The sequence below is a fragment of the Corvus brachyrhynchos genome, unplaced genomic scaffold (assembly GCF_000691975.1).
Source record: "Corvus brachyrhynchos isolate BGI_N302 unplaced genomic scaffold, ASM69197v1 scaffold12, whole genome shotgun sequence".
Lineage (NCBI taxonomy): Eukaryota > Metazoa > Chordata > Aves > Passeriformes > Corvidae > Corvus > Corvus brachyrhynchos.
The window spans coordinates 6,424,392-6,433,226 of record NW_008237885.1 but is presented as its reverse complement, the minus strand read 5'-3'; positions in this window follow the sequence as shown (position 1 = coordinate 6,433,226).

Here is an 8,835-nt window from a genome sequence, read left to right as displayed (position 1 = left end):
ATTTCTTTCTGGTTTTGGAACAAATGCAATAAGCTGGAGTTTTTCTTGTTTACTTTCAAAATAAATAGATTAATGAATGGACATTTTTCAGGGGAAAGGTACCAACAAGTTAAGAGTCTGCTCTAACAACAGAAAGCAGATTAAGAAATGCACAGTAAAAAATAAAAAAATGTACTTGCTAGGTCCACATCATGTGTTAATGTAAATCATTTTGTGGCTTGTTTGCACCACCTACTTCAGATCTTGAGTACTGGTCACAACATATCTCCAAAAGTGATATAGACAATCACAATCACATGCATGACAATATATAGTCTGAACGATTTCCATAGTATTCCAAAGATGGAGTTGTGGATGCCCCATCCCTGAAGTGTTCAAGGCCTGGTTGGATGGGGCCCTGAACAACCTGATCTAGTAGAAGGTGTTGCTGGCTATGGCAAGAGGTTGGAGCTAAATGACCTTTAAAGTGCCTTCCAGACCAGGCCATTTTATGATTCTATGATTAAAAACTGAAAGTAAGTGTGATGCATCTAAAGTTATTATATCAGAATCTCTAATCTTAGTGAAATCAAGTGAATATGAAACTACGATGAACAAATGCTATTTGCAATGATGTAGAATTTAATTAAAAACTGTGAAATAGATATCCAATGTGATAACGCAGCAATGATATTTAAAAGATAAGTGATCAAAATTAATTATTTAAATGGGTTTTTTTTAATTAAAATTTGTTGCATACTATAGAAATTAATTCTGATTCATTAATTTGAATATATATATTGCTCTACAATATGTACATTCTAATTCAGTTGCAGGATTTACCACCAATTTGGAGATGATTTTAGAGTCTGATTGGCTGCTAAAACATGTAAATGCAAAATCACTTGATGTCTTTGGAGATACCTTACTGCAGTTTTTCAGCATAAGAGGGTTGACAAGAAAGAGGATTTGTACCAAGGCCTACAATGAGAGAATAAGGGGCAATGTTTTCAAACTGAAAGAGGATAGGTTTAGGTTTGGATAGGAGAGAAGGAAGAATTTTTTTTCAATAACATAGATGAAACACTGGAAGATGCTGCCCAGAGAAGTTGTGGATGCCTCATCATTGGAAGTAACTGAAGATTGACTGGATAGGGCTTTGCTGGTGGAAGGTGCTCTTGTCCATGGCAGGGGACTTGAACTATGATCTTTAAAGGTCCCTTCCATCCCAAGATTTTATGATTCTGTGAAAATCTGGCCCAATATTTAGCTGCTGTGTAATCTCTGTTAAGGCACAGAGAACCTTTTCCAGGAGAGAACTTAAAATAACTTGAGTAGATGATTACTGGCAGTAAGTGCACAGGTATGCCAGGAAGAAATGTTATGAGATTTTTAATCTGTACTTAGAATTTTTTTTTTTTAATGTGTTTCTTTGTGCATAATTTCAGCTTTCAAATGTGGAAAGCTGTTCCTTCTTTATTTAAATGCATAGGGTTTTTTTCTGTACACTTCTTTATTCTGGAAACAGTAAAACTGGTCATTCAGGAAACAAGATATTACCTACCCAAAGGACATCTGCTGCAGATGGTTTGTCTTTGGCAACCATATGTCATATGCATTTTGGCAAAAAGTTATATGACTTTTTATTTGCCAAATATTGTGTGGTAGCCAGATATTTTTGAAGCAGATCTATAAATAATACATTTCTCCACCTCTTTGTCTCTCTCTGATGTGGTTTCTCTCTGTTTTAAACCTAATAATACCATCTATGAAAAAAAAGTGGTCTGCAAAATAACAGAAAATGAAGGTCACATAAATTCAAAAGAAAAAAAATGCCAACTTTTAAATTCTTCAGGTTTTTCCTTACAAATTCTCCCTCACAGAACTGGAAACATTGAAATGTCTCAAACCTGATGATATGTAATTTCATGTGAACAAACAGAAAATGTTTAAACAAGGTCAAAACAGAGTATTTTGGTTTGCAAGGTGTCTCTAACAGGCTGCATGCATATAACTCGACCTATAAAGACAGTTTAAGATGTACATTTTAGTCATGCCATGACTTCATGCCAGGATATAACTTCGATAATCCTTTTAACTCCTCCTCCATGAGACAGAAAATCACTTGGGATTTTAACACTCTGCAAAGTGTTAGAAACTAAGTGTAGGAAAAACTGCTTTGTGATTCTGAGCTGCAGTAAAACCTTTCCATTTTTGAAGTGAATGGAGATCATAACCTTGAAATCACTAAAGGAACTCTATGCTTGCACCTAAAATTGCTTGAGACAGTTAGGCATGGGCAATGACCCATTTCTCCTTTCCTTTCTTGTTCAGTTGAATGGAAGGAATAATCCACTTACCCGTGTAGTACCAGCTGTGGAAGAGGCCCTTAGTGAGAAAGGGTGTTTGGTTTCCAACTGTATACTTTTGTAATATACATCTGAGGTAATGACAAAATAGACTTTGGTGTTGATGCCACTCTTTAAGGCACTATGCCTTTCTCAAGGCAGCTAAGTCAGATAATTCACACGCTAAAATTGTTTGGGTTTTTTTCTACAAAGGCCTTGTGGTTTAGAAGTAAACCACACTGTTGACATGTTAATGACTTGAACCCCACTGAGGGTGACCTTGATGCCGTTTCCAAATCAATCGCATTGAAATGTTTTTTAATATAATTTTATAATGAAGTGCCTTTAAGCAACTATTTTTCATAAGATGTTATCTGAGGGTTTTTAAAACTGTAATATACTTTCCACTCTAAAGACGGTAAAAGAAGGGATGCATGTTTATGTAATTACACAAAGGGAACAGCTGAGTGTGAAAAACAGTATTTTGTTTAAAGACCTTTCTTGAAGGAGAAAATGTTAAAGTTAAATTAAATTTTTTGTTGCAAATAGGATTATTTCCCAGGCAGGTTTCTGAAGCAATTTAATACACCCAAAAGAAATTTCAGTTTTATATAAAAACTGCATAAAATACGAGCCCTTCTGGAATTTTTATCTTTTTAGCACGTTTTCTTTCATCTTTCATACTTTTTATTTTTTATTCTACTTTATAAATAAAACCCTTGCCTTATTTCTCTTCTTATTTCTTGTCTTTCCCAGTCGTGTGGATCCAGCATAGACTAACACATCTTATTAGTACTGGCCACTTTTATCTAGGGACCATCATAAGAGCTCTTATCTTTCTGAACTTATTTGTATCCAAAGAAGTATCCTATACCTGTTGTTAGGATAACACGATTAGCTTTTCTTTTTGGGCACCTGCATGAAGCAAAATATATATAAAAGTGGCAAAGCATGAAATTCAAATGATAGAAACAGTCATCAGGCAATGCTTCCCTTATGTCAAACTTTAAAAGGTAATCTTAGATAATTTAGAGAGTAAAATATATATATAAACAAATAACAAATTAAAAAATCATCTCCTCTGTCCAACCCTCATGACAATTGTCAGCTTTGCTGCCAACTAGATCCAGCTCCTGGTTTTCAAAGCTGTGTATTCCTACCCTACAACCCTCCAAGGTCTTCTTCAACGAACACATTCAGTTTTTCCTCACTTGCTTTCAGTGATACATTCTTTATCCTCAGCCACCATTTGAGAAGCCTGAGGAAGAAAAACCACTCAGAAGTGAGAAATAGCAGTACGCAGAAAAAGCTTACCAGCCAGTGCCTTATGGACTGGCAAGAAAGGCAGGATGATAAAGCAAAACTATCACCTTTATGCTCTCCAATTCTTCCACATATTGTGCTTGTTACCCTTATGAGATCACCTGTGCTGGTACTTCTGCATGATCAGACTAGATCAGACCTTTCCTGCTTACCAGCATCTGAGGAAAACATCTCAGTGAATGCACATTTTAGAATTTTTCAGTGGAAAATTCATGAACTCATTTGAGTGGAAATGATTGAAGGAATTTTGAATTTCAGTAGGAAAGACGAGGAAATTTTGCAGATGTTACATGTATTTACCCTTACTTCTATGAAAGCAGTGGAAAATTCTACTGAATGATGAACACGTAAAATAAACCCAGTAGGAATTGGTTAATGTGAAGTAGTTATTTTAAGCAATTACAATTTGTATAAATTAATTACATTGAAAAGTAATGCTTTTTGATTTATTATTATTATTACTATTATTATTATTATTATTATTATTATTTGTGAGGAAAGTTTAGGTACTTAAAATCTGAATATATGATTGAAATTTTCTAAGTAAAGCACTGTGGTAATAAGAAGGTAAATAAATTCCCTTTCACATAATCATGTAACATCTCAGGCTTGTTAAAATCCATGATGTGATAATAAGTTATTAAAATAATTATTTGAAAGTAAATATTGATCCATTTCTTATTTTTACCATAAAAATCATATTTTTACAAGAAAAAGCACAGCTGTAATATTTGTTACTGATAACAAATACAACTGAGTATGTCTAAATTCAATGAATGTGTCCTTTAGCTATGGTTACATTTCTCCCCCAAAAGGCTACATAATTTTCTCTGGAAACAAATTGAAGTAGTACCACCAATCCATGTTAAAAGGTTTTAAATAACAAATTGTTTTACCCAAAGGGTTTGGATAATTTCCACATAAAATTGGCCCTTAAAAAATGTCAGAACTATTTAGAGTGATGAATGAAAAAAGCACTTTTAGTGCTCATAATATTTTACGATGCCAATTGCTTCAGCATGTTTCAATAAATCAGTTATGCAAATGCCTGTCTTTTGGAATACAGAATATTACTGCTTTCACTATCCATCAAAACTGTAAGGTGACTTAGAGATAATGGGTTGTTAAAGAAAGAGAGAAAAAGACTAAAAGAAAAAATAAAATGTCTAATTTTTTTTACTTTATGGTATTACTGGAAAACCACTACATGTAGAATGGAAGAATAACATATTTTAAAAGTGAAAAACAAGAGCTTTTCCATGTATTTTGTATACAGCACAAGATAAAGTTTCCAATGTCATTACTTAAATACTCAACTAACTGTTTTTAAAGGACTATACCAAGACCATTTTCTAACAAGCTCTCTTGAAAACAAAGCAAACCAGACATTTTAAAAATTGTATCTTTTATCCATTTACCAGAGAATTCATCACTACCTTGTGCAAAGCTGTGATCTTAATGGTATCCTTGCAAAACAATGCAAGTTAAGAGATTTATGTCTGAAGTATTCATGCTTGGTAAGAAACTAGTTTTTATAGAGTCCTCTGACTCATTTCCTGAATCACCCAACCATGGTATCTCTCAGAATATCTCACTAGGTTATGGTGAGCCCAAGTTTCTGTAATGAGATCTCAGGAAGCAGGTTATTTTATGTGTTTTAGACACTTTTTTGATGATGGGAAATCATTTGACAGATCTTCTTTTGCGACCGTCAGCCATCTGCAGAGTAGCTTGCCACTTTGCCTCCTCTTTGTTATTTCCACACAGAGAACATGTGTAGATTCTATAGCACAGATAAGGGCAAACAACTCATGTTTGTCCATAGTAAATTAGCTGAAGTGTATGAGACTTGTTACTGCACAGCTGTACATGCTCTTTCAGTCTTACCCCTGAATGCTCACTTCAGCGAGGCCAGTGGACAATGCTGAGTGGTGGCCTCAAAGGCTCTCAGTACAGTGACCAGGCGAGACAGGTGTGGCTGAAGTGGACTGTCTGCTTGCTCCTGCAAGTCTTACATGAGCAAACCTTGTGGTTTTGTTGTGCATGGGATCCATTAGGCTCTATGCAGAGATGCTGATACAAATAATGAAGGACCTAGGACTTTGAAACATACTGTGATGCTTTATAAAATGTATGGATCCTCCCTCTCGACTAATAGCAGGTGAGATAAGATGCAGAAAACACAGAAAGGTGAAATGTTACTGATCCAGTAACATATAGCTTACTGGCAGTAGGACTGAAATTCTTCCTGATTATCTACAGTGATAAAGGTGCTGAATTATAGAATCACATAATCATTTAGCTTGGACTCCAACCATTATCCCAGCACCCGTCAAGTGCACCACCAAACCATCTCCCTAAGCATCACATCTCATTATTCTTTTAAATTCCTCCAGGAATGCTGACCCCACCACTTCCCTGAGCAGACTGTTCCAATGTTTGGCAACACTTTCTGTGAAGAAATGTTTTCGTAATATCCAGCATAAACCACCACTGGCACAACTTGGGGCTTTCCTCTTATCACTTATTACTTGGGAGAAGAGACCCAAGTTTTATCATGCAAGGTCTCCTCTGCTAGTGGTCAGTAGGCTCTGAATGTGTTTATTTGTTTTACTTTAACATCATTTGACATGTTGCTGAAATTCTACACCTGTGAAGCACTCCGACAGTTCGTGCATGTTCTACTTCTGGTAGTAAATAAAGTCCAGCAAATTTCAACCAATATTCTTGTCCATCATATCATGAAGGGTCAAAAAGCAGGGACTAAGGCCAGATTTCACTGTATTATATCTCAACCAGGGTCTCAATAGCCTTTTTACTGTCTTTATATGGCAGTTTGAAATACTACCTCTCAGTCATATTTTGTTGATCTGAATAAGTCTTCATAAAGTTAAATGAAGTTGTGTGAATTTACATTAATTTATCCATTTAAAATACATTAAGTAGTCTGTAATTAATTACCCTAACCCTTAAAAAATAAATACATTTATGCACATGAAAACCATATGCCTTTTTACATGTTTGGATGTCTCTATGTGTGTATATAAAAATTAAAATTATTAAATATATCATCACAAAAACCAGTAAATCTATCATCTATATGGAACCACTTTTAATACAAGTAATACTAAATTGGCATATTGGAAAATTATGTTAAACAACCCAGAATGAAGGATCAGCTTAAAGATAACAGTAGCTCTGGGAAACCTTTTATTTTATTATTTTAGTTTTTAGATGCAGTGAAACATGCTCAGCTTCTCTGCACTGAAATATAAGCTAGAAATTTAATTTTTTCAATCGGGAATCCTCATTTATTATATGGATTTGAGAAAGGAGACATTAAGAAAAAAAAGGCTTGTAATGAGGTCTGGCAATGTTACAACTTCTGCCTGCAAAGAAAAGAGAGCAAATATTGTAGCATATGTGATCTACCTTCAGGCATAAAACAAAGAGATTTTAGTATCAGAATAAAATGCACTTTCAGTCAATCAACTTGTTTTTTAAATAAATCTCCTCATTCAGATCTTTTGAATGATCCATTACATGAATTTCTCATAGTCCAGGATAATGAGTTATATTGTTGCGGAGATTGATCATGGAAATGATTCAACAATATTCGCTACATTTGCTGAACAATTCTGAGCACAATTTTTTTACAGTAACTGCTTCTACGTCATGTTTTAATGTTTTACATGTTTTTATTTTCTTCCATAGAAATCCATACTTTGTTAAAGTAAAAAAATTCACTGGTCCTATGAAATTGCAACTAATGACTTGGAATAAATGTTTGGTGATTTGGGTTAAATAAAGCATGTCTCTAGAACACTCTCCCAGTTCTTTGTTTGGGAAAAAAATGGACATGCTTGATGAATTCTGCAGTTTATTGAAAGTGGGCTGCTTTTCCTTTGTCAAGCCAAACCACACCTCTGTTGACTTGTGGTAGGGTCCTTGTTTTTGTGGCGTGGGACACCCTGGGTGAGGTTCTGCTTTTAGCCACCCTGTTGCGCCATTTCACCTCAAATTGTGTGCTTCTCACAGAACATCTTCAGTAGAAATACATAGTGAAATCTTCAGCAGAAATAAATCCACGGTATGTCATTAACCTGTAAAGAAATGTGGCAGGGTACATCTTGTCTCACTAGAGAAATTAATTTCCTTTGGTCTCAGTGTGGAGAAAGACATTTCTTAAATGCAATTCAAACTGCTGAAGATATGGAAACAAGGACAAGCTCCTCTCCAAAGAAAACCACACTTAATTTAATTCCCCATGTATTGATATTACAGCATGCTAAGTAAAAATTATGTCTTTTCTAAGGTCTTTAAAGCTTTACCTGAATTAACTTAAGGGATAATGTTCATAGCTGGGAAATACGCCAGTTATGTCTGCTCCTGCATCTCCATATATGAGAAAAATCACCACTTCTTTTTATATATACTTAGGCATTTATTTCTACTGAGATGCTTATTTTCAAATATTTGTATTTTCATGTGATAACTCTCTGCTGCTACTTTTCAACAAAAGATAAAGTCTCTTCTGCATAAATCCAATAAAGTCATTGAATAATAAAGCTAAATATCTATATAAGAATTGTAGAATTGGAATAAACGTATTTTGACTCATCAACTGATATAAAACAGCTGATCACTAAATTTGGAAAGATCAAAAGCCTATACAAATCTAGTTACAAAGAAGAGTTTATATGCTTTATTCAATGGGTATATAACTGAAAAGGTGTGAAATATTCATATTTAGAATAATTATTTTGAGATTGAAATGTCTCTGGATAACATTAGAACTAAATCAGTCATCTGAATCAGGAATTCAACTCCTGCTTGTGGAGCTGAAGGACTATCATAATACACACAACAGACGGAAAAAATTCGTATTTTACAAATGTCCATATGATTTCAAACCTTCAAGCTTCTAGTGAAGGTCCAACCACAATCAAACTATAACTCTTGAGGAAAAAAGTCACAGAATAACTCCAGACTCTTTCCAGCTTAACACTTCAGCAACACCTCCACCTTCTAGAGTTATTTGTAAAAGAGGACCTCCAGTTTCGAAGATCATTAAAATTACATTAAACATGAATGTGCTTACATTCATTTGAAAAGTAGTCTAAACTGCTTGCACTGTATGTTTTATCACACATCAATGTTTTAAAACTATGAATCCATGTCAACT